Source organism: Lynx rufus, unplaced genomic scaffold (assembly GCF_022079265.1).
Source record: "Lynx rufus isolate CCGP_SWC_20201006 ecotype Redwood Valley unplaced genomic scaffold, mLynRuf1.p SCAF_10, whole genome shotgun sequence".
Taxonomy (NCBI): domain Eukaryota; kingdom Metazoa; phylum Chordata; class Mammalia; order Carnivora; family Felidae; genus Lynx; species Lynx rufus.
Window position 1 is genome coordinate 46287252 of NW_025814824.1, and position 27609 is coordinate 46314860.

Here is a 27609-nt window from a genome sequence, read left to right on the forward strand (position 1 = left end):
AGAGAGAAGCCTCAGTTGACTAGCAGGAGCTAGCCAGGCGAAGAAGAAGAGGGAAGAAATGATGTATTCTACTCTCATTTCTTAAACCATGAATGCAAATTTTGAGCTCTTCGTTAATTTGAGAGAGATGGGAAGGGCCAGGCTATCTGTAATTTCATTTCTGACACAGGCTTTCGAGTGTATGCAGTTTGGTATGTACCTCTTTTCCTGTGAAGGACAGAAGGAACAGGGTAACGGTCTTCTCTGTGACCAGTCCCACCAAAGGCAACTAGGGCAATAGCAAAATAGGGCAACCACCTGAGGGATGGCCACGCGTCTGAAACAAAAGCAGAAAAGAGAAGGAATTTCTTCCTGTATTTAACATGTTCCAGAAGTGTCCCATTTCCTTGTTTGGGAGTGTCTTCCAGCAGGGAAACTGTTTCTAAGAATGAGGCTCTGCTTAAATCTGGAGGGGACACAAGGAGAGAGCAGTGCCAGGGATCTTGCTCTTCTTGGCAGTTTTTATCTTTTCTTCTTTTTAAAAAAATCTGTGTATTTATTTTGAGAGAGAGAGAGAGAGAGAGAGAGAGCATGAGTGGGGTAAGGGCAGAGCAAGAGGGAGAGAGAGAACACCAAACAAACTCCACACCATCAGTGCAGAGCCGGACGCGTGTGGACCTCAAGATTATGACCTGAGCCAAGATTAAGAGTCAGACACTTAACCGACTGAGCCACCCAGGTGCCCCTATATTTCCTTCTTTATCTTTCCTCCTTTTTTAAAAATTATTTTTGTTTAATGCTTAGTTATTTTTGAGAGAGAGAGACAAGTGTGAGCAGGGGAGGGGCAGAGAGAGAGGAAGACACAGAATCCAAAACAGGCTCGAGGCTCTGAGCTGTCAGCACAGAGCCAGATGTGGGGCTAGAACCCATGGACCATGAGATCATGACCTGAGCCAAAGTCAGACACTTAACTGACTAAGCCGCCCGGGTGCCCCTATATTTCCTTCTTAAGGTATGCTTGATAGAAAAGTCAACTACTGGCAACCTCAGCTTGGAGGGGTTTGAGTTCCTTTTTGAACATGAACAAAGAAATACAAATAATATGCTCCTTCAGAGTAACGTAGAACAGGGATGTCTAATAGAAATATAAACTGAGCCACATTTATCCTTTAAAAAAACTATTTTAAACGTTTATTTTTTTTGAGACAGAGAGAGACAGAGCATGAATGGGGGAGGGGCAGAGAGAGAGAGAGAGAGACACAGAATCCTTAGCAGGCTCTAGGCTCTGAGTTGTCAGCCCAGAGCCCGATGTGGGGCTTGAACCCACGAACTGTGAGATCATGACCTGAGCCAAAGTTGGACACTTAACCAATTGAGCCACCCAGGCGCCCCTACATTTGTCATTTTTTTTAATTTTTTTTATTATTATTTTTTTTCAACGTTTATTTATTTTTGGGACAGAGAGAGACAGAGCATGAACGGGGGAGGGGCAGAGAGAGAGGGAGACACAGAATCGGAAACAGGCTCCAGGCTCCGAGCCATCAGCCCAGAGCCCGACGCGGGGCTCGAACTCATGGACCGCGAGATCGTGACCTGGCTGAAGTCGGACGCTTAACCGACTGCGCCACCCAGGCGCCCCTACATTTGTCATTTTTAATAAACATATTACAAAAATAAAAAGAAATAGGAAATTAATTTTAATAATATATATTATTTAACTCAATATATCTAAAATATTTTAATGTGTAATTAATATACAAAATGCTGAAATAGTTTTCATTTTTTTCATGAAATAATTTGATATTGGCAGCGTATTTTCCACTTATAGCATATGTTAATTAAGATGTTAAATTGTCACTGGAAATAATGTTTAAATTTTATAACATATGCGGTTGAAAAAGTAGACATATATCTAAAATATTTCAAATATACTTAAAGTTTTCCAAAAACTGAATTGAATATTAGTTTAATATAAATAATTATATTTATTATTTCAATTAACTTAAGTTAAATGAAAATAAAATTTTATTTCTTCAGTTCCACTTAGCTATGTTTCAGGCGCTCCGTACTCCATGAGGCTGAGTGACAACCAGATTGGACCATAGGATAGGAGAAAAAAAATAAAAATGATTTTTTGGGGTCACTTTTAGTCCCTTTTCTTCTGTAATGATGACCAAGGTAGGAATTTCATAAGAAACCATATGTATGAAAACATATTGGACAAAGCTCAGAAAACCTCATTCTAGATCAAGATACGTCATTAATCATGTTTTCCTCTCCTGTAATTCAAGGAGAATGGCACCTGTTCCTCTACCTTGTTGGTTTTTGCAGAAGATACTTTGAAAGTTTCATTGAGGGCCATAAATAATGGATTTATGGGGTTTGAATGGTCCTCAACTATCTTAACCAATGGTTCTTGATTGCTTGTCCACAGACCAAGCATGTGCTTTCCTCATGACATTCTCTTATAACCCTTTTCCCCAAATCTTTTTTTTTTTTTTTTAATGTTTTAAATGTTTTATTTATTCCAGGCTCTGAGCTGTCAGCACAGAGCTCAATGCAGGGCTTGAACTCACAAGCTGTGAGATCATGCCCTGAGCCGAAGTGGGACGCCCAACTGACCGAGCCACCCAGGCGCCCCTTACCAAATCTTTTTGTAACTGGGTTTAACAACTCCAGTTCCTCCGAAAAAATCCCCACCACCATCCCGTGTCATGACTTCAATTTCATTACTCTGGACCCTCTCTCCTGAACATGTTCTTGTTTGTATTATCCTTCATTATGATGGCTTGAGATGAATGTACTTAAGATAAGATTTGATAAGTGTGAGGCACAGTAGGGCGGTCATCTTCCTGATCTAGATACCACGCGTCTATTAATGCAGCCTCTTGCTTTTGTTATTTGCTTGCTTTTCAATTTTTTTGAAACCACAGTCTGTTGCTTCATATCAAGCTTATCAGTAACTGAAACCCCCATTTTCCTTCTTCCTGTACTTGTTTAATTTTGTTTTACTTTTTGAAATGCTTCACCTTTTTTTTTTTTTTTTTGATAAGAAAAGAAAGCTGATCTTGCCTCTATACCATTTGAGGCAGTTAGATTTCTTTTCACCCCATCCAACATTTTCAACCATATTGTATTCAGTTTGAACAGAGGGTGTCAGGGGCTGAAGGGTTTTAGGTAAGCGCCTCTCAAAACTTTAATGAACACATGTCTACGCTGTAGCTCTTACTAAAATGCAAATGCTGATTCAGTAGATCTGGGGTAATGTCCAAGATTTTACATGAGCAAGCTCCCATGGACTACATTTTGAGTAACAAATTCTTAGGGTATCCTCCTTCCACATTTTCTTCATTATCACAAGAATATACATTTTTCTCACTGTAAAACAGCCCTCTGAGATCCTTTAAAATCTTAGCTGGGGCTTATGCATGTAGAATTTTGAAATTCTCATTTCCTTAAGGGAAGAGGAGCCATGTATACCCTTCTTTTGGGTTTCCTCATAGTCTGATAGGATGAAGACTATTTATCACCGTGTCCATTTTTATTGAGTTTGTTTGGCTCCCCAACAAGAGCTAGGGAAACCTTAGGAAAGGCAGGGTCTACCAAGGCAGTTGTCAATCTCTGGAAAATATTTTTCTGATTGGTCTTGTTTCGTATTTTAACTTTATTTTCCTCAGTTCTGATTCATTTTGTCAAAATTAAAAAGAAGTCAATGCGAAACGTAAAATGTGCGAGATCATTTAATTTCACTGGAAGGTGGAAGAGAGAGGAAGGCTGAGAGAGAGTGAGGAAACGATTTGTGGAGAAGTGAATTTAGTCCTGTTGGAAGGTTTGGGGCCCCTCAGTGCCACTTATACTCCCAGATGCAGACCCAAAGTGAAGTAAAATTGAGGTGCTTCTGGGGCGCCTGGGTGGCTCAGTCGGTTAAGCATCCGACTTCGGCTCAGGTCGTGATCTGGCGATTGGTGGGTTTGAGCCCCGCGTGGGGCTCTGTGCTGACAGCTCAGAGCCTGGAGCCTGCTTCGGATTCTGTGTCTCCTCCTCTCTCTGCCCCTCCCATGCTCATGCTCTGTCTCTCTCTGTCTCTCAATAATAAATAAATGTTAAAAAACATTTTTTTTTTAAATTGAGGTGCTTCTTTTTCTTTGAGAATAGAAATTTGTTCCAGGTTTGTTATTTTTTCTCTTCTCTTGACTTCTTTATCATCCATCGATCTGTATTCCCCTTAGATGTCCCTGTCCCTCCTCTACCATTACAGCTTTTTCCTTCTTCATCTTCTTGGGTTCATCTGGCTTCATATTGCACTCGTCACACTGTTTTGAGATTTTGTGTTTCTTGAAGTGTCTTTCTAGTAATCCAGATAGCCCTCAGTTGAGACCTTTAATGTGGTTTCAGTACAGTCATATGGAGCAGCACTGTTTTACAGAAATGAATTTGACTGAATCTGTTCCCCAAAGCAGGGCTGACAGGAGGTAGAAAAAAAAAAAAAAAACAACTAGGTGTACTTCTGAACGTGTGGTAGTATTAGAGTCTGAAAGTGTGGTAGTATTTTGTGCTCTTCACTAAATCTCAGAGGTAGTGTTGAGTGAATAATCACAGAAGGTATGAGATATTAAGGAGTCCCAGTCTGGCTGGCTTTGTGCAGTCAAATGCAGCCAGCCCTGTTTGTGTGTGAAGGGGCTGGGCTTTCCCCAAGCTGTTGGTAATGATGCAAGAACAGACTTTCCCCTGTCTGGATCCCTGGAGTAAAATGCTGCCAAGATATTTTAGAACAGAACTTGAAAAGTATGTACCGACCACTGGAACATTGTAACAAGAGTCCTTTGATATTTTTGTGTCCACTGTGACTGAGCTGGCATCTGTTTCCTCTTAGGTAAGGATTCTTAGGTATCACTGGTTGATGCAAGCTTGTGACCTGGCTACTTCTGTTCTGAATACACTGTGGTGGGGGGGCGGCCCTATTTGGATTGTGGAATCTTTCACGAGCAGCAGTTTACAGATGAGTTCTAGTGGAGCCCATCAGGGAGAAGAAAGAAACCAAACACAACAGGGAATGTTTGACAATTGAAACCAGTCCTTGCTTGTGTGGTCCTGTGTTTTCACCACATCACTCTGTGAAAATGGACTGCTGAGAGGAAGACTGAATTTCTGATAGTTTATGAAGCCAAAAACCTGTTGACGGCTCTTTATAAGGTACAGGAGAAAATGGCAAAACCCTCAAAACTTCAGGGAAGTTACTTAATAGCTTTGATTACCACAGGCCACCGGGCTATTGGGTCATGGGATCATGGCTACATGATGACAAAAATAGGAGGGTGGGCCAAGCCAGACTCAGAAACAATTCCAAAATGCACTAGGACTTTCCAGGAGGTTAGTTCTTTATATATATATATATATATATATATATATATATATATATATATATACTTTTAAATACAGTGGTTTTTTTTAATTGAGAATTTAATTTAGTTGAGAATTAACCTATGCTCATTAAAAATATAAAATGTCAACAAGCAGAAAAATAAAAATGCTCCCACTGCCTAGGATCAACCCCTCCCTTCTGACTGTGGTTCATTCTTTTTGTTGTTGTTTTGTTTCCTATGCTTTGAACAAAAACGTAATTATGTCCATATGGTAGATACGATTTGACTCCTTTTTAAACTTTAGCTTATACCCTAAGTCTGTTTCAAAGTTGTCATGAACATTTTTTCATGTAGGTTTTAATGGCCGTTTTGTAGATTTATGCCGAAAATTACTTATTCGTCCTTGTATTGTTGGGTTTTTTTCTTTTGTTTTCTTTTTTTCTTTCTTTTGTGGGGGCAGGGGGGGGGAGGTTATAACTAAGGCCATGTTTGAATGTCCTGGATTAATTCTCCAGAATTGATTCTCAGGGAGATTATTTACTTGTATATAATGGGCAGAATCTAGTGGATTTATGAGTGACCTCTTGTGTGATTTAAAAGGATAGTGTTGTGTAAGCCAGTGTCTGAGACTGTATTGCCAACCTAGAGTTGGGACTTGAAATAGTGAAGTCATTCTCTGCTCCAGCCTCACCTGCTACCACCAGGCTTGGCCCCGTCTGGCTTGAACCAAATTCATATGTTGAGCTTAAGGAAAAAAATAAAACAAAACAGATGAACATAGGGGAAGAAGAAGAAAAAAGAGAAAGAGAGGGAAGCAAACCATAAACGACTTTTAACTACAGAGAACAAACTGAGGGTTGATGGAAGGCGATGGGCAAAGGATGGGCTAAATGGGTGATGGGCATTAAGGAGGGCACTTGTGACGAGCACTGGGTGTTATATGTAAGCGATGAGTCACTAAATTCTACACCTGAAACCAAGTTTACCATATATGTTAACTAACTAGAGTTTAAATAAAAACTTGAAATAAAGAAAAGTGGGGGGAATCCTAGGGATGAAAGAAACAGGCACTAATTGCTATTCTGAGCACAGCATGCAAATTGATTCACAAGGGCCCCTGGCACATGCCTGTGCTCAGTGAACTAAAATGTCTCCTTCAAGTGTTTTTATGACTGGGCTCCTGTGGGAGGTGGGGTGGGGTTGGGGGTGGGCTTTTTTTTTTTTTACTAGTTGTGTAATCTTGGACAAGTCTCTCACCTCCTCTGAGACTCAGTTTTTCCATCTGGCACTCAACCTCTTGTACGGTTATTGTGACAGTTGGAGAAAATGTTTGTGAAAGAATTAACATAGCATCAAATCCATAATGGATACTCCATAAAAGTCAGCTATCATTACCATCGTCATTACCTTTTGTGTGTGTTGTACTAATCTCTCTTCCTGAGGGCTTCACTCTGCTTCCCTTTGCCCTTTCGATACCCCCCAGTCACAGGCTGGGGGTACAGCTTCAACCACAATGTACCTTCCTGAAATCGGGATGTTTCACTTTCAATAAAGAATAACGGCACTCTTGCTGATCTGACCACAAGACCCACCCACCCCCGGAAAATGACATCTCTCCCCTGGTCCCCTTTACCTGAGCTTCTACCTTTTTTACATCCATCTTTACTTCTACCTGAGCTTAAACTTTAGCTATTGGCTAAGGCAGGAATCACTCAGAACTTCATGTTTGGAGAAGAGTGTATAATTATGTATACCATGGATCTGTGGTAAATATGGTGCTGTACAAACCATGTAGAGTATTGTGCTCATTAACTTCATTTAGAGTCAGGATACTTCACTCTGGTTAGCTGGTAGTTGGAGGAGTCAGACCTGAGCAGGGGAAGATCCAAATCACAGACTAGATCTTCCCATTTGGCTGAACCACATAATCCAGGCATGGGAGTGAGCCACGGGAGGAAATCTGGAAAGACGTGCAATATCATAGGATGCTTCCTGACTGCTTATAATTTAAAGTCCAGGTTGGAGAAAGGGAATTGGAATCCAGAAGTTCTAAGTGTGGGATTTGCTCACTGAAGAAGAGGCTTGTAAGCAGGAGAGGGACATGAAACAGAAATTACATAATTAGACTTATGTCAGAACAACGATGATGATAATAATCGTAACAGCTTGCTATATGCCAATCCCTGTACTAAGAACTTTACATATTTAATTCATTTAATCTTCTTCATTTAAAAAAAATTTAAATTATGTTTATGTATTTTTTGAGAGAGATAGATAGAGAGAGAGAGAGAGAGAGAGAGAATAAGCCAGGGAGAGGCAGAGAAAGAGGGACGGAGAGAATCCCAAGCGGGCTCCGTGCTGTCAGTGCAGAGCCTGATATAGGGCTCAAACCCACAAACTGTGAGATCATGACCTGAGCTGAAAGCAGGAGTTGGACACTTAACTGACTGAGCCGCCCAGGAGCCCCTAATCTCCTTTAATAGGTATTAGTATCATCCTCATTTTTCTGATGAGAAAATGGAGTCTTAGGGAGATGCATTACTTGCTCAAGATTATAGGCCTGTTAATTAGTAATGCAAGGGTTTGTTCTTCTCTAAAGCTTAGGTGCAGATAAATAAATCTTGCAGCACTGAGAAGGATAGATTGAATGTGGCAAGGGCCAGGGGTACTGGATGCAAGATGACTACTAATAGAGTAATTTCAGTATTCAGGAGAGACATGAGGGTCTGTAGTAAAACAGCTATAGTAAGGATGTGAGGAAGGTACAGAAATGAGACCTGGTTAGTAGGTACACTATAGCAGTGGCTCCTAAATCTCCATGAACATCAGATTCTCTGTGAAGTCTTGTTTCTTTGTTTGTCTGTTCATTCATTCATTCATTCATTCATTCATTCAAGTAAACTCTACCCCTGATGTGGGGCTTGAACTCACAACCTTGAGATCAAGAGCCATATGCTCTATTGACTGAGCCACCTAGGCGCCCCTGTTTATTTATTTTTGAATGCAGATTCCCACGACATACCTCGGGCCTTCTGAACCAGAATCTCTGGGGTAGACTTGGTATTTTTACAAAACACCCTAGTTCTGAAACTCTGCCAGGTTCAAGAACCACAGCTCTATTGACCTTGATCTAGATGTTTGGGGTGGAACATGAGAGGGAGGATTTTAGGATAACAGCCAGGTTTCTGAATTATGTGACTGAGTGAATTATGGGTACCCTCTGCTAAGTTAGGAAATAACGGTAGTCTTGAAGGACCTGTGGGAAGTTGGATATCAGAGTCTAAAGCTTGGAGTAGAGGTCAAAGCTGCAGATTAAGATGTGGCGATCATTTGGTATTTGGAGAGTGGTTGCTCTATATTTTACATGGAATTTTTAAAATACCCAAACCTTCAATTTTCTCTCAAAAGTCAAATAATCACTCTATATCTTAAATGTATTTCCTTTCTTTAAAAAAATTTTTTTTCTAAGTTTACTTATTTTGAGAGAAAGAGAGAGAGAGAGGGCATGAGCGGGGTAGGGGCAGAGAGAGAGAAGGGGGAGAGAGAATCCCAAGCAGGCTTTGCACTGCCAGTACAGAGCCAGACATGGGGCTCAAACCCATGAACCATGAGATCATGACCTGAGCTGCAGCCAAGAGTTGGATGCTTACCGACCCAAGCCACCCAGGCGCCCCTACATTTCCTTTCTGACTCTTGACTGAGTCTACTGCTTTTTAAATTTGTTACCATTTCTTTATAGTCCTTAAGGGCCATCCACTATTATAACCACTTATTTGTACCATCTCACTGGGGTCAAACCAACAACTTGTTGAAATAAAATTTATTATCTTTATGTGTTAGATGCAAAGATCAAGGGAGGTTTTGTAACTTGACCAAATGGTTGAGCCAGGACTTGAACCCAAGACTTTCTGACTCCAGGCTCAGAGCTTTTGATCAGGCAGACAGTCTTCATATTATCTTTGTAAAAGAAGCAATACAATCTACCACCAGTAACTTTTGCATGCTAATTCCAAAGTATGTTTAAATACTGAACAATTCATTTAGAAAAATGAGTTTAATGGTTTTTGAGAAATGAGATGCTTACTAAATTATATTTAGTAAGATGAATTTATAATTTATGTACACTTCCCACAGATCGGCAGGATTAGACTGTTCAAAGTACCTTCTGACCTTTGACCAAGAGCATGTGGAGTAGTCTACATTTTCTGCACTTTCAGAGAGTGAAAGGGGGTGAGTAGGAGTGTGGCATTGGTTTGCTGCTGGGAAATTTTGTTGCATGGTCTGGCCCCCTGGGATTTTCCCAACTTGCTTTTCAGGGCACGGGGTATATCCCGCTTTGGGTTGAAACTAGATCGGCTTTTGGTAAGCCCAAGTTGAAAATATGTCCTAGCACTAGCATTGTTTTTCCTTAGGTTTGGATAAATACAGATATCTGCCAAGTCTTCTTGGTAGCACTGATAAGTATGAAAGAGGCTAATGAAAAATATGCAGGCCATTATGAAGATTGGCAGGTTAAAATTGATACACTAAAAGAAATTGCATTCTTTTCTACAAATGAGTCATATGGCTGAAACTATGTGGTATTATTTTGACCGACAACTGTGATAATGATATTTAATCTAAGTGACAGATATCTGGATAATACTGACACTCGAATGACAACTCAGGCAACAATGCCCCACTTTTTGTTATGTGAGCAAAAGAAATGCTAAAATCATTTTCCCGGAGGGATCTCAAATATGGTAATACTATCATAGCTTTAATAATTCCTGATGAACTGTAATTACTAAAATTTATGATAAAAATAACTTCTACCAATGTATAAACCATGGAAATATTGGGGCCGTCCGTGATCAAGGAGAAAAAGTCTGTCAGTTAATTTAGAGTTAGGTAGCTAGACTTTGCCCCCAGATCCACAGAAGTGTAAAGTAAGGGAAATTTTACCTAGCGGTGAAAAGGCAACCTTACCATAAAGTAGGTTTCCCCCAACCCCACCCTGCAAAGTACATTCCTTATTCCCCAGGTGTGCCTGTTTATCCCCAAGTCCCAGCCACACCTACTCCCTGTTCTGGCCCCACACCAAGGAACATATAAAAAGCCCCTCCCTTTAGATCTCAGAGTATCTTAGAGTCATTATTGATTCTTGACTCCCTCCCTTCCTCCACCATGTCTAGAGAGGTTTTCCAGTCTCTTTTCTAGTCCAGTTGGCATACAGTAGGTGTTAAATGTCTATTTGTTGTCTAGATTTGTTCTTGACTTTTGGTTTTCTATTTCTCTACATCTTTTAACTTGTTGTTTTGAACCCACTTTATAACCTCTTGAATTTGTCCTTTGGTATTGGGCTGTACAAATGCAGGATAGTTCAATGGAAATAATATGGGATTTGAATTCAGAAAGACCTTGCGTTCAAATCTTTGTTCCACTCTTTACTAGCTCTGTAAACTCTAGCAAATGACTCCCTTTCTTTGGTCCTCAATTTTACATCTTTAAAATTGGACAAAATTGTCTGTCTTGAAGAGTTATTATTGAGTCAGAATAAATGCAAAGAACCTGATATCCCTTACATGCTCAAGCAATGTCTCAATATTTGTCGAATGGCCTTTCCTGTCTTCTCATGGCTCCGTCCAGATCCTAATTCAGCCATTTCTTTAATTCCATTCATTCTAGGGTGGGAAATAAAGCCAAGAATTATGCTTAGAAAGCATTTATAACACAAATAACCTGAGAGCGGTGAATTGGAGGTTTATATCCTACTTCATTTACTATCACTAAAATTACCTGTCAGGACAGATTAAATATTTATACGTTCTATGCATGGGTGACATAAAGATGCCCGTTGACAGATTCCACATGTAAGTGAATTTCTTTTAAAAATGAAAGGGTCTAACAAAGTCCAATAATGATCTTATCTTTTCCCCATGATAACTATTGTGCAGCCTTAAAAAATAGATCAAATTCTTAAAAAGAACAACAATAACCGCTTTTTTACTGAGGTGGGATTGCCCTTGCGTATCTTTTTCCTGCTCACAATATCTGAGGGGTTGGGATAGGGGAAAAGGATTATTGGTTAATCAATGTTTTTTAACCCCCCTAAGATTATTATTTTTTTGAGAGTTTGCTCTATATGGACCCTGAAAAAAACTACCATCTTCTACTTTTAACCTTGTATTTTTAGCCTTTTTGTACCCCTCAGACTTGTTAAAATCTTGTATTAATAATGCAAGCTCATGGCAAACAATGTGGATTGCCTACCCAACAGCCATTCCCTTCATACTTCCTTGGCAAGAGAACCCCAATATTGTTCTGTTATTAGGCCTGGTATCTTCAGTAGTCCCTCTGGTGGGCAAATGGGGATTGGGCTAAGGCCCAACTGGTAGTTTCTTTTTTTTTGGTGATGTTATTTAGATACAGGCATGAGGTACAACCTTGCTAATGAAATGTGAAGGAAAACTTGGGAAACGTTTGAGTAAGTTTCCTTTGCTCTTGAAAGGGCCAGAAGACAGTGGTTCACACTTTCCTGAATCTGGTCATTGTTAGATGAGGAGTTGGTGTCTTGGAAGCTGTCTTGAGATCATGAGGGAATAAATTTGAAGACAAAACTACATGCTAAGAATGGAGGAGAACCTGGGTTTTGATGATGTCTCTGAGTCACTGACTGAATCTGCTCTGAAACTATTAGGAGACAGTCCTTACTGGTTAAGGTAACTTTTAGTTGTGTTTCCTTCCTTCCTTCCTTCCTTCCTTCCTTCCTTCCTTCCTTCCTCTCTTTCTCTCTCTCTTTCTCTCTCTCTCTTCCTCTTTCTTTCTTTCTTTCTTTCTTTCTTTCTTTCTTTCTTTCTTTCTTTCTTTCTTTCTTTCTTTCTTTCTTTCTTAATGTTTATGTATTTTTGAGAGACAGAGCATGAGTGGGGGAAGGGCAGAACGAGAAGGAGACACAGAATCCAAACCAGGCTCCAGGCTCTGACGGTCAGTGCTGAGCCGGATGCAGGGCTTGACCTCATGGACCACGAGATCATGACCTGAACTGAAGTCAGACGCCTAACCAGCTGAGCCACACAGGTGCACCTTAGTTGTGTTTTCTATTACAAGCATTGGAAAACATCCTAACTGATTAATATTAAAGACATCCCTCACCATTTGCACTTATTTTTCAGAGATGGTTAATAGAAATTTCTATGGTTGGCTATAACATTTGTCCTAACTAGTTTGAGTTTTCCAAAAGACAGTCGGTCTTGGGGTGCCCGGGTGGCTCAGTCGGTTAAGTGTCGACTTCAGCTCAGATCAGTATCTCACGGTTCACGCGTTCGAGCCCGGTCTCAGGCTCTGTGCTGACAGCACAGAGCCTGGAGCCTGCTTTGGATTCTGTGTCTCCCTCTCTGCCCCTGCCTGCTTGCACTATGTCCCTCCCTCTCTCAAAAATAAAATAGAAACATTAAAAAAATACAAACATTAAAAAACAAAAAGACAATGTCAAAAATTAAAAGCATGACTTGATTAGCAGCTGTTGGGTCTAGTGTTTTCCAAATTTCTATCATTTATTTTTATGATTTTGTCTCCCCTTTTTCCAATTAGATACATTCATTTAAAAAATAAATTTTCTCACTAGCTGTAAATTGAAAACCAATATTATTTGCCTTAAAGAGAAGGTAATTATAAAAAGAAATGCCATGAGTAAAGAGATGTTATTAAATTCTTGCCAGATATATATGCCTTTGAAGACTGAGCCTGAGGCTTGCTCTCTCTGTTGAAAAGAGAGACTAGGGAGTGTTCTAGAGGTGGTAAAAATAATCCTGATACCAACTGGACTATTTCTTTGTCATCACAGGAAGAACTAAAAGAGAAGGTCAAGGGAGACATTTGGTAGCCATCTGAATTTATCTAATTGCCATGCCTGTGCCATCTAAAGTCATCTGGTGTTCCACCAGTGCTCTGTCCCTGGAACTGACCCTCCAGAGAGCCCTCAAAAGGGCCTGGCCCCCTGAGAAATTCTTACTGGAGTGAGGCTCAGGGTAACCCTGAGGAGAGGAGAAAGGCCTAAGAATCAGCCTTTTATTGATGCGATTATGAAGGGGCATAAGAATCCAATGTTGCTATGTTTTATTATACTTGGTAGTAAAGCAAGGACAAGCAATCATTTATTATTCTCTCCATGTCAGAGAGTTTTTGCAATCATGTGCCCTATTGAGAATTTCTGGAAAACTGTGGTTCTTCTACTCAGGAAAATGCACAATTACACACACACAGAATTTTCACATAGGATGAGAGGGCCCAAGGACCCTAGGCCAAGAAGCAGCATTCTTTATATTTTATATGTGTTCTTTTAGAGCTTACCGTGGGATTCAGTTCAGTGCAAACTGTGGTTGAGTGCAAAACATGGTTTTAGAATGTCTATACATGAGTAAGAGTAGTAGGTTAATTTAAATACACTAAACTGGAGAATTACTTTCCCCTCAACATCTACTTTGAATAGACATAGATTACACTGATACTGCCTTCCAGGAGGCTTCAAGAGATGAGGTCAGGCTCTATAAAAAGAAAATCAGTCAACCATATATATATATATATATATATATATATATATATATATATATTCATCCTTGTAAACTTTGAAACACCACTGAATGTACCCAGTAAAATTGTCCCTGAGCAAGCAGACTCCCCAGACTGGATGGAGTTCACAGGCGTTCCTTAGCTAGAATAAACAAAAATGACTAGGAACTTTGGATTGCCATTGTCTGAACTTGGGTGTCTGACTGGATCAGCAACAGCAGCATACCGCACACCTGCTTGTCAAACCAAAGAGAAACCCGATAGACACCTGCTTCTTACATTGTCAACCGAGCAAAGATATCACGTGATTCTAATTTGTGATGGTCCATTAGTCTTTAAAAACACCCTCCAACTTTTTTTTAGACAAATAACTTCTCCCTTAAAAGGGATAGGATAAATAGCAATTTGAAATAGATGCTTTTAACCTCTAATTTTAAAAGATAATATTGAAAACATTCGACTGTAGGGCTAAGACATTACAGATGTAATAAGACCCCAACTAGTTTTTGAAACAAATGTTAATGGGCTATGAAATTAAAAAAAAATTTTTTAAGTTTACTTATGAGAGAGAGAGAAAGAGAGAGAGCATGAGTGGGGAGGGCAGAGAGAGAAGGAGACACAGAATCATAAGCAGGTTCCAGGCTCTGAGCACAGAGCCAGATGCAGGGCTCAAACCCACCAACCGTGAGATCATGACCCGAGCCAAAGTGGGACGCTTAACCGACTGAGCCACCCAGGTGCCCCTAAAATTTTTAAAATCATAAACTAAGCTTCTTAAAATTTTTTTCTTTAAATTGGTATGAAATTGAGCCAATGATTAATTTCAAACATTTGTAAATGGCTAAATTAAAACATTTTACTCCCAAACGTTACAAGAAGTGTTTGGATTAAAAATAGTTGATCAAAGTGATGTTGAAAAGGAGATCTGGAATTGGTGATATGCACCTGATTTAATTCTTTGCATAACAAATGTTTGAAAAATACTAGAAAAACCTTATAAAAGGCAAAGCGTTCATTATCTCTGAGTGAAGTTCCTTGGTTTATATTAAGAACCACCTCTCAGATTTCCTGTATTTTTTGGTTTACTTAAGGCTTGGCCAGAAATAATGAAAAGTTATCAAATGTGTCAAATTTTTTTAAGATCAGTAAAGATGAATTTATCTGCCTTACTGGGCTGTGAGCTTAAATTTGTCCGTGGAAGGACTTTAGATTTAACTTCTTAATAATACTGTGGAAGCCATAATAATAATATTTCATGGCCATAAGTGAAATATGAAAATTTTATTTTTTTATCTTTAAGAGTTCTTTTTTCTAAACCAACAGAGATAGACTAAATTTAATTGATGGCAGACAAAGTCTAGTGATTCAGGCACAGAATCATTTGATGACAATGAATTCATTATGTTGACTTTTTTTGGCCTGTGGAAATGGAAACTTGTCCCCCTCAACTTCTTAATCTAACAAGTGGCACTATCCATGCATACATTTTCTTTACCAATATTGAAGCTGTTCATTGTGTGAACTTAATGAAGTGCATTGAAATATTCTTTTTTTATATACTTTTTTAAATGTTTATTTGAGAGAGCGTGCACGCATGCATGCTCAGGGGAGGGGCAGAGAGAGAAAGAGAGACAGAGAATCCAAAGAAGGCTCCAAGCTGTCAGTGCAGAGCCTGACGCAGGGCTGGAAGCCACGAATCATGAGATCATGACCTGAGCTGCAGTTGGACACTTAACCAACTGAGCCACCCAGGTGTCCCCGCATGGAAACATTCTTGATGAGTGTACGAGGAATAAAGTTTGAATAAAACAATAAAGCCCTTTTAGGATTACACAATGCACAAATTCATTATCCTTTCTGTAACAGTAGGTAAATTTGGGTGAAACCATCTATAGGCTAGCAGGCTGAAATTTAAGACTAGGTTGTATGAGATAATGAAAATAAACTGGCAGTTCTTTTATGGATACTTCAAAGTCCTGAGATCAATACTCACATGTCCTTGAGTACACATATATTTGTCAAAGGAGTGTCTATTTATTTATTTTATTCTCAAGAATTAAACTGTCCGGTAGTTGAACAATACTTTGAATTGGTCAGTAGTAATGAATATTTCCTAATAAATAATCCCCTTCAAACAACAATCAATCTTAAATCTCACTGAAAGTCCCATTTAGATTCTTAGAAATAATCTTGGTTCAAGGCAGTAAATGTGCTGATTTAATCCCAAGGCAGTGATTTTAGTGTGATCCCAGGGCTACCAAAGCAATCAGCTGAGAGCTGGTTCAAAGTGTAGATCTCCGGTTCTCTGGCCCACATCATTTTTCTGTTGACCAGAACTTGTGCTTTCTGCAATTTTAATAAATGTCCCAGATGATTTTATGCACTAGAAGGTTGAGACTACTGTGTTTGAGTGTGGTCACTGGGGCTTCAAGTAATTTCCCCCCTTCCAGGAAGTAACGGTGGCACGCTTTTCTTTTTCTTATAGCCCTGGAGGGCAGATGGCAGGTTTTTTTAGGGGGGAAGGGAGAATGGAGCTGAAAACATCATTGCCTTAGTCCTTCATAATCCCCTCCTCTTCTTTATCATCACCATCATTATAGCTTCTGTCATTTATTGAGCATTTACCATATGCCAGGCATTGTGCTAATAGCCTTTCAAACACGATCTCACTTAATCTTACAATGGGTTTTATGATTGCCAGTTTACAGTAGAGGAAATGGGGGCTTTAGTTCACACAGCTGGTATAGGACAGGACTGGGTAGTAAACCATGTGGTTTCTGGCGGTGGCTCTCAAATGGTTGTGACAATGTAAAAATAGAGAACTAATTGGGTGAAGGAGAAAGAGACGTGACATTTGTGAAGTACTTTCAGTCAACCAGGTATTTTACATGCGTGTTTATATTTACTACTCTCAACAAACTGTTGAAATGTCTATTTCTTCTTTTTTATTTTTTTTAACATTTATTCATTTTTGAGAGTGAGAGAGACAGAGCATGAGCAGAGGGCAGAGAGAGAGGGAGACACAGAATCCAAAGCAGGCTCCAGGCTCTGAGCTGTCAGCACAGGGCCTGACGTGGGGCTTGAACTTACAGAGTGTGAGATCATGACCTGAGCTGAAGTCAGATGCTTAACTGACTGAGCCACCCAGGTGCCCCTGAAATGTCTATTTCTGTCTTCACATTACAGGCATCAAAACTGAGGCTCAGCAAGTTTGCATATTCACCCAAAGTCACTGCTAATAGTGCAAAGGCTCAGATAAAACTGTCTGCTTTCCCTACCCCTTTCTCTCCACCAAACCCCAGCTCTAGGCCAAGAGTCAGAGTGCATAGGTTAAAATCTCCACTCTGCCACATATTAGATTTGGAATATGTGTTATCGACAAATTACCCAATTTCTCTGTGACTTGGTTTCTTCATTTGTAAAATAGAGATAATAATGGTATGAATTTCATCTGGATTTCATGATGATTAAATAACTATATGTATACAATACCAATCACTTAGAATAGTGCCCGACATAAATCTGGCATTCTACAAGTATTATGATTATTAAATAATACAATAATAATGATTATTAAACCTTGAGAGCAGGAATTAGAAATAGAAATGGCAAAATGGAAAATGATTAATTTTAGAGAAAACTGACAGTTGTTTCTAGTTTTTTTCATCTATTCTAATTTTTTTTAATTAAGTTTATTTATTTATTTTGAAAGACAGAGGAAAGGGGGGAGGAGAGAGAATCCCAAGCAGGTCCCGTGCTCTCAGTGTGGGACCTGATGCGGGGCCCAAACCCACGAACCGTGAGATCATGACCCGAGATGAAATCAAGAGTCAGACGTTTAACCTACTGAGTCACCCAGGCACCCTTTTTCATCTATTCTAGTTGGAAGGAGTAAGTTGCACACTCCATCTTGCTGAACACAATGCTTGGTAACCAGGGTTGGAAGAAATCCTTGTATATAGTGGTTGGTGGCCATAATGGTAATCAGGGAAAGAGACATGTGGTGGGGGTGAGGGGGGGCTGCACTGGGAGTTGAGCTCTTGTTTACGAAAAGGAGACAGAGATTATTGCCACGACTCTGATTTGATCTATAGCTTTTCCTTCAAAAACCTACAATCATGATCATGCACTGGGAAAAAATGTGGTAAATGAGACAAAATGCATTACCTTTCATTTGTGCGATGTGTTTGCTCCTAGAATACTGTGGTTTTGGCTTCTGTAAGTTTCCTACAGGATAGTTTGGGTAAAGATGGTGTCCGAAGGGCAAATGTTTTTTAAAAAACGATAATTAAGGGGCTACCTCATCTGACTTTGGACTCTTCAATCTTCAGACATGAAAGGAGAGAGGACAGAGAGGAAATCACAAGGGTGATAGGTTCTGTGGACACAGAATTATTCACCAGCTCCCAAAGCCCTTGCTGAAGGTAGCCTGAGGTGACTTTAGGATATGAAAAGGAAGAGTTGCTTAACACACTGGACAGTAAACCCTGAAGCGAATCAATTTCAGAAGTGATGAAAAATGAAGAGCTTCAAATAATATACAATTAAATTTCAGAAAGACATTGCTTGAATGTCTCTTGTGGTCAAGACCTAAGCTGGGAGGGGTGTTAAGGAAGCAAAATGAGACAGTCCTCTAGACACTCAAAATCTAAAGCCACACATAAGTAAATTATACTACAAATGTGATGAATGCAACAAAAACTATACAAATGAGAAAGTATATAACCAGAACCAAGGAGTAAGTAGGTCAGAAGGAATCCTGTGTGGGTCAGCATAGTGGTTAGGGGCTGACCCCCAAGTGGGTAAAATGTGAGCCGAGTATTGAGGCATAAGTGCAACTCAGAGGATAGAAAGGAAAGAGGCATAGGGAATTCCAGAGGGAACAGCATACAACAGGCAAACAATATAGGGAATTTGGGTAAATTATACAATTTTTTTTTGTTTTAGGGGAGCGTTGGGAGATAATGAGGCAGAAGTTAGTATTTATTTATTTATTCAACAGATCTTTATCCAATACCTCCATGGTGCTAATCACTACATAAGCATTAGGGACACAAAGACGAATGGGACTGGATCCCACCGTCCATTCATTCATTCATGACCAGCAGTGTGCTAGGCATTGTATCAGGTACCAGAGATATAACGAGACAGCAGATATACTCCCTGCTTTCATTGAGGTTACAGCTTAGCTTGGACAGTCGAATAGTAGGTGCTGTGGACACAGCACTCAAATCCGTGATCTATATGCTATGATTGACCTTCCCACAACTTAAATCTGATCTTGTTATTCTCTGATTAAAATCCTGTAGTGGCTCCCAGTAGTGCCTTCAAGTTAAAATCCAAGATCCTGAGCATGGCCTCACAGAATCCTTCACCAGCTGGCCGTTTCTCTAGCCTCATTTCGTCTCTCACCATGATGCTGGCCTTGGCTTCCGGGTATTCTGTCTGCATTCACATGGAACTGTCTGGAGGTATTCAAATGCCTTGTTATTTCCAGACTTAGAGCCTTAGTGCTTTTGTGTGTTTTGTTCCCTCTGCCCTTCTCCACCTGGCCATTCCCAGCTCATTCCTCAGACTCCTGCTGTTCTGGCTCAAACACTAATAGTAAGTATATTGTGCCAATATCTTACGGTTTCTGGAGAAATCAGCTGCTAAGAGGCTTCACCTTATTGCCCTAATAACCCTCCATCCTTCCATGTCACTGTGTTGGATTCGATGCCTTTGCTGCTGACTCCCATAGCTTCCTGCACTTATTTTTCTTTGCCTGCTGGATTTGCAGTGTTTGCGGTCTGAACGGTGTAGACAGGTGACCTGGGTTCCCACTTGCTGGGCTTATGGGTCAGACACAATCCCTTTGAGACATCAGGAAGTTTCTGTCCTCTTCCAAGCTCATCTTTAATCTTCCTGCTAAATTCCCTGCAGTGCGTATACATGACAAATGGGGTCAGAGTGACGTGGTTTGTTGTGTATGAGACAGAGAATCTGTTGTGTGTGCTGACTTCTAACTAGTCTGTTTGCTCATGTGGAGCACTTCTGGAAGGGCAGTGGGCAGTCAGAGACTTGGAGTGGGGGGCATAGTGATTAAACTGGGGCCATTTGGAGGAGAGTTTGGGACTTTGGGTCACCAACTCAGGTGATGGATGCCTGAGAAAGAAATCAGAAGGCAGAGGGGACGTGGGCAATCTGAGCCATAACTAAACTTGCTGGTGAAAGAAAGGTCTATTATTCTAATATCCTCATTTTGCCAAATGTTTTAATATTCTTGTACGTGTACCTTTATCATTTATGTGATCAACAGAACTGAAAGAATAAGAGGTATTTGTAGAGCCCGAAACATCCCCTTGTCCTACCAGCTAGGCTGGTAGGCTAGAGGCTACCAGCTCTCGGAAAAAAAAATGCAGATCTTGTTCTGAGTCACAGCCCCCAAATGGAAGCTATTTACAATTCTGAAAATAATCATTTCCTTTAAAGGTGAAGGCTCTTATCATTTATGTGATGAAAACTAGGTAGGCAATAGTAGGTGCTAAAGACCGACTAGCCTGCCTGCCGGTGCTGTTTGCATTGTTCTTTGTACCTTTTCAGCCGGGCTGGGGTTTCTTTGCCTGTGGCTTGGCGCGACAGGCAGGCAAACGGCTCCTTGTTTTAGTCATATAGTTACTTTGTGGTTGAAGCTGTGAGTCAAGCCTTTAACTTTTGCTTATAGTTTAGAGCCAGGATGCAAAAGCGATAAATAAGATAGCCCTTTCCATGACCTGTCTACTTGATTGGAATTTTGCAGGGCAAACTTAGAAGGTCACAGAATTCCTTTAGATATTAAGCGGAAAGAGCAACATATAGAATAACATATATATATAACATGGCACACGTTGTGTAAGAAAAAGGGGGGAATAATATGTATTTATTTATATGTGCTTGTATTTGTCTTATGAATAAACATGAGAAGGATTAAAAAAAAAAACTGTTAAAGGTGGGAATGCCTGGGTGGCTCAGTCGGTTGAGATTTCAGCTCAGGTCATGATCCCAGGATTGTGGGATCAAGTCCCGAATCAGGCTCCGGGATGAGCTTGGAGCCTGCTTAAGATTCTCTCTCTAGATGTCTCTCTCTCTCTCTCTCTCTTTCTCTCTTGAGGCACCTGGGTGGCTTGGTTAAGCCTCCGACTCTTGATTTTAGCTCGGGTCGTAATCTCACTGTTCATGAAATCAAGCCCCACATCTGGCTCTGCACAGTGCAGAGCCTGTTTGGGATTCCCTCTGTGCCCTTCCCCTGCTCTCTCTCTCTCTCTCTCTCAAAATAAATAAATAAACTTTTTTTTTTTTTTAAAGATCCCCCCTCTCTCTCTCTGCCTATCTGCTCCTGCTCATGCGGTCTCTCTCACAGTAAAAACAAACAAAAAACGGTTACAGGTGATTACCTACTGGAGCTGGGGTAAAGTTGGGAGCAAGAATTATCTGTGTGTTTTTTTGTCGTCTTGATTTCTGAAACATGGTTATATGTCCTCTTTTCAAGTCTGTCAAAAGGCGTTACTTTCTTTTTCAACTGATACAAAATAAAAACGGGAAAACAAAGTCCATTTGGTAGTACAACACATGTCCGTGGTGTGTCTGCTTTCAGGGTAAACAAAATCTGTTCAGCGGCATAGGATGTTCCCGTCACTCTAATAAAAGCTGCTGTCTTTAGAGCACCCACTCCATGCCAGTCACTTCCCTTCTAGGCTGGTGGTTACTGTTCATATTTTTAGATGATGAGACCAAGTCTCATCAAACTAAGATCAGAGAGTTAGTAGTGTCAGAGGCGTGCCTGAGTGGCTCAGTTGGTTAAGTGTCCGACTTCGGCTCAGATCATGATCTCGCAGCTCGTGATTTCGAGCCCCGCGTCAGGCTCTGTGCTGACAGCCCAGAGCCTGGAGCCTGCTTCGGATTCTGTGTCTCCCTCTCTCTCTGTCCCTCTCCTGCTTACGCTGTCTCTCTCTCTCTCTCAAAAATAAATAAACATTAAAAAAAAAAAAGTGTCAGAGCCTGCAGTTGGTTAAGCATCTGACTCTTGACTTCAGCTCAGATTCTCAGTTTGTGGGATTGAGCCCCATGTCGGGCTCCGCACTGGCAATGTGGAGCCTGCTTGGGATTCCTCTCTCTCTCTCTCTCTCTCTCTCTCTCTCTCCTTCTTTTCTGCTCCTTCCCTGCTTGCATGCTGTCTCTCTCAAAATAAATAACTAAAACATTTAAAAAAATAAATACACATTAAAAAAAGGAAGTGTTCAGAGCCTGTAACCGGCATCCTCTGACTTCAGATACAGTGTGCACTTTCCCCTATAATAAGCTGACCACACCTCCCTTATTGCAGATGTGTTGATTACTTCCAGGGGCTAAAGTACACATTCATTCAATAAATATTTATTGAATGCTCACCATGGACTAGGCACTGTGGCAATCCCTGGTGATGCGAGAAAAATAAGAGTGGTGAAGACAGACAAGGGAGCAAAAAATCCTGATACTGGGCAGGGAGTGCTCTGGATGGAATTAAGCACAGCGAGGGTGGCAGTACAAAAAGGACATTTAACTGAACTGGGGAAGTTCATGGCGATTTTCCCGGAGATGAGTCTTGGAGGACAAATGGTATTTAGCTAGGTCCTCCCAGTTAGGGTCAAGTGTATTCCAGGCGAGAGAGGACAACATGTACAAGAGCACAAAATTTTGAAAGAATGCTACATTTTTGAGGAAGAGTCAATAGTTGGGCCTGTCTAGAGCATGCAAAGAAATGAAGCCAGGAAAGGGAAGGGTCTTGTAACATTGACATTTGTAACACTGAGTTATTTGGACTTCATCCTGTAGCAATGGGAAGCCATAAATGATTTTTAGCAGAGAAATAAATGAAAAGATTAAACTTAGAGCTTAGAAAAATTATTCTGGCAGGAGAGTATGAATTGAGAAGGGGCCAGGGTCAATGTCTGATGCTAAACAATGTTGTAATATGATATTTTATTATTTACATGTTTGTGTATATATATGCACTTGTTAACATTATGGGTTTTTTTTTCCCCGAAACTGAGATGTATCTTACAATCAATTTTATGTCATAATTTAATTGGCAGCATTTTTTTCTCTCTTAATGGTCCCCAAATACCAGTGTGTTTTATAACTGATGGCATCTCAAAATAAGTAAAATACAGTGGGTCCAAGCAAAGTGGGACAGTAAAGACGGAAAAGATTTGAGTAATATTTAGATTCATATGTTTAGATTCTGAAATTTAGATTATTGATTATTAAGTAAAAAAAAAGAAATGTGTAGAACACTATGTATAATATGCTGCAAGCTGTGCGAAAGAGTGTGTGTGTGTGTGTCTGTGTGTGTGTGGGTCTGTGTGTGTGTGTATGTGTGTGTGTGTGTATGTGTCTGTGTTGGGGTAGAATACACATACATATATATTTCTAGAGATGCATAAAATATTTCTAGAAAGACACACAAGAAACGAATAACAATGATTGCTTCCAAGAAAGGGCATTTGGGGGCTGAGGGAAAATAGTGGAAGAAAATTTTTTCTTTGTGTTCTATTTTGTACATGTTATATTTTGAACTATGTAGAATGAGGGGTGCCTGGGTGGCTCAGTCGGTTAAGTGTCGGACTCTTGATTTCAGCTCAGGTCATGATTATGTTCATGGGCTCAAGCCCTGAGTTGGGCTCTGTGCTGACAGTGTGGAGCCTACTTGGGATTCTCTCTCTCTCTCTCTCTCTCTCTCTCTCTCTCCCTCCCTCCCTCCCTCTCTCCCTCTGCCCTTCCCCTGCTCACACACACGCTCTCTCTCTCTCAAAATAAATAAATAAACTTAAAAAAAGAAATATGTAAAATGATAAAAATGGGGCTCTGGGTGGCTCAGTCAGTTAAGCGTCTGACTTTTGATTTCGCCTCAGGTCCTGATCTCATGACTGGTGGGTTTGAGCCCCGCATTGCGCTCTGTCCTGACAGTGTGGAGCTTGCTTGGGATTCTCCCTCTCCCTCTCTCTCTGCCCCTCCCTGGCTTGCGCTTTCTCTCTCTCTCTCAAAGTAAATAAACTAATACAAAAATGATAAAAAAATAAGAGGTGTTTGGTAGGAATGATTGACAAATTTGTTGACAGATTCGTTGTAGGATAAAAGAGAAAATTTTTAGATGTCAGGTTTTAGTCTTTTAATGATTCTCTAACTTTTTAAAACAGATTTATTGAAATTTAACTCACATACCATAAATTCACCCATTTTAAGTGCACAATCCAGTGACTTCTAATAAACTTCTAATAAACTTACTGAGCTGTGTAACCATAACTACAATATTTTTAGAACATTTTCATCATCCCGATAAGATACCCCATTCCCGTTATTCCCGTCCTCACCCCAGGCACAGGAAACCACTAGTCAACTGTCTATTTTTATGACTATCTTTTTTGGACAATTCATATAAATAAAATCATATAATACGTGGTGTTTTGTGTCTGTTTTTTTTTTACTTAGTATAATGTTTCATATATATATATTCACATATATATATCAGCATTTCATTCTTTTTTATGGTTGAATAACATGCTATTGCATGGACATACAACATTTTGTGTATACATTCACCAGTTAATGGACATTTCAGTTGTTTCCACTTTTTGACTATTATTAATAATGCTGTTAGGAGCATCATGTTCAAGTCTTCATGTAGAAGCATTTTTTCATTTCTCCTTAGGAGACATCTAGGACGAGAATTGCTATGTTGTATGGAAATTAATATTTAACTCCACATGAAACTGTCAAACTGTTTCCCAAAGTAGCTACATCTCTGTATATCCTTATCAACAAGGAATTAAGGAGGGTTCCTGCCTCTCCTTATCCTTACCAACACTTTTCATTGTCTTGGTGACAGATTTGATCCTAGTGGGTCGAGGTGGTACCTTATTATGGGTTTGATGTGCCTTTCACTAATGACTCGTGATGTTCAACACATTTTCATGTGCTTATAAACCGTTTATACATCTTCTTTGGTGAAATGCCTATTTAAATCTTTTTCCCATTTTAAAATTGGGTTGTCTTCTTATTGAGTTGTTAGAATTCTTTGCATCCTTCACTTTAATTTGACAAAGGAAAATTCTCCACCAGTAGGGAAACTCATTTCTCTTTCTATTTCTGAAAATCTTTTAAATTTTTTAGAGGGACCCTTCAAAAGTCTGTCCTATTTATTTTTAGAATATTTCCATAAGAACATAGGGATCAATTATGAATATTGATTATATACAACTTTCTTTCCTAATTACAGACTCAACCAAGAGTTATAATATAAATATTTTCTTAAGTTTATTTATTTATTTTGAGAGAGAGAAAACATGAATGGGGGAGGGGCAGAGGGAGAGACTCTCAAGCAGGCTTCACTTAGCACAGAGACCAACGGGGCACAAACCCACGATCTCCCAACAGTGAGATCACTACCTGAGTCGATATCAAGAGTTGATGCTTGGGGCGCCTGGGTGGCTCAGTCGGTTAAGCGTCCGACTTCAGCCAGGTCACGATCTCGCGGTCCGTGAGTTCGAGCCCCGCGTCAGGCTCTGGGCTGATGGCTCAGAGCCTGGAGCCTGTTTCCGATTCTGTGTCTCCCTCTCTCTCTGCCCCTCCCCCGTTCATGCTCTGTCTCTCTCTGTCCCAAAAATAAATAAACGTTGAAAAAAAAATTAAAAAAAAAAAAAAAAAGAGTTGATGCTTGACCTACTAAGTCACCCAAGTACCCCTACAATATCAATCTTTGTCTTGCATTCATTTTTGTGGTACTTTCAAAGCTCATAACTATCTTCCTAATCACCTTTATGGACAGACTGAAAAATTCAATCTATTTGAACCATGGCTTACTTTATAGTGCTCTGTAGGACACCTACTGTCTGAATTGGGAAATGGGTAGCTCTAGAGATTCGATAAATGATCAAAGAAATAGCAACATTTAATAAAGTAAATACAGAGGCTGTGTCAATATCAAGTTATGTCTGAGTTTTATATCTTCAGTTTTATCTGACCTAAATACCAATCCTTTTAGTAAAAATATATTTTAATATTATGGGATAAAATAAGCAGAGAAAAATGGCCTTTGAATTTTACTTGTCCCTAGTGAATAATTTTATTTTATTTTTCCTTCTAAAGTAATCACTCTTACTGCAGGGTACCTATCTGTAATCCTCTTCAAGACACACATGCAAACACACACACACACACACACACACACACACACACACGCACACACGCACGCACACGACTTCTAGATTCTAAGTGGTCAGAGTCCAAATTAAGTTACCATATAGAAACTAAGACACAAGGCCTAGAAGGCCTAAAAGGAGGAAGGAGATATACTGTCTTAGGGTTCAACAGAATATTTCTCTCTGCCTACACCAACGATGGGAAAGATTTTGAATGTAAGTGGTGTGGGTTGGCAGACCAGGTTGAGTAGGAGAAAAACAAGGCCCTGGTCTTAGTTTTATCATGAACTACTGGTAGCACATACTTTAAATACTGTTATAAGAGTCAAAGTGCTCCCTGCAACTGGCCACTTGTGGTCATACTTCAGTCCTCAAACATACTTGGTTGGGCCTGCAGAGTGCAGTTTGCCTATTTGGTTTGTGAACCAACACTTAAAATGTAGAAGATTTATGGCTGCCTGAGTAGCTCAATCAGTTGAATACCCAACTCTTGGTCTCAGCTCAGGTCATAAAAATCTCACAGTTTGTGAGTGAGGCCTATATCGGACTCTGCGCTAACAGCTCAGAGCCTGCTTGGGACTCTCCCTCCCTCTCTCTCTGCCCCTCCTCTGCTCATGCTCTCTCTCTCTCTCAAAATAAATAAATGAACTTAAAAAAATCTCTCTCTCCCTCTTCCTCTTCCCTTTCCCTGCTCATGCTCTGGATCACTCTCTCTCTCAAAAAAAAAAAAATACAAAAGATTTAAAATAAAAATCCAATAAAAATGGGAAGATGTGACCATGCTGGGCTTATGTTTTCATATGGTAACAATTAGGTGGGTCTGGGTTATAGATACTACTTTTGGCTAGGATATTTGTTCTCACTTTTGCTAAAGACCACTTGTACTTCCTGTTGTTTCCCTGCCTTGAGATGATCAATTTCAGTTAATGAAAAATTACATGAGATGCTAAAACCACGATTTCCCTATCTGGACTGCTTGCTCATTTCATTGCTTGTATGATTCCTGTAAGGTATTTGAGTTTATAACTGTATTTGTTTTCTATGGCTGCTATAACTAAGTACCCAACAGAAAGGTCTTCACAATTCTGGAGGTAGGAAATCCAAAATCAAAACATTGGCAAGAGCTGTGCTCCCCACAGAGGCTCTAGAGGAGGACCCATTCCTCACCTCTTCTGGCTTTTGGTGGCTTCAGGAGTTTCTTAGCTTGTGACTGTATCACTCCACTTCTCCCTCCATCTTTATATGGCTTTGTCCTCTTCCCCAGGCCCCCTCCATGTCTCTCCTCTGGGTGTTTCTTATAAGGACATTTCCCATTGGATTCAGGGCCCACTCGTATCATCCAGAATGGTCTCATCTCCAGATCCTTAACTTTTTCCAAATAAGGCCATATTCCCAGGTTCTAGGCATTAGGCATGGACATGTCTTTTTAGGGGCCACAATTTAGTTCACTGCAATAAGCAAACTGGAGAATCCTGGAGGACATTTAAGTGGAATGGGGAGTTGAGGCTGGTGCCATCCTTCAG

At 40.1% G+C, this 27609-nt stretch overlaps 1 long non-coding RNA gene across 1 annotated transcript in view; it reads left to right on the forward strand.

Annotated features, from left to right (window-relative positions):
* LOC124501095 (uncharacterized) overlaps nt 1–27609 on the forward strand; it is a 122097-nt gene that overhangs the window by 49437 nt on the left and 45051 nt on the right. The window contains exons 8-9 of the long non-coding RNA XR_006959702.1: nt 9477–9572; nt 19202–19363. This is a non-coding gene — a long non-coding RNA (uncharacterized LOC124501095). The remainder of the gene's footprint in view (nt 1–9476; nt 9573–19201; nt 19364–27609) is intronic.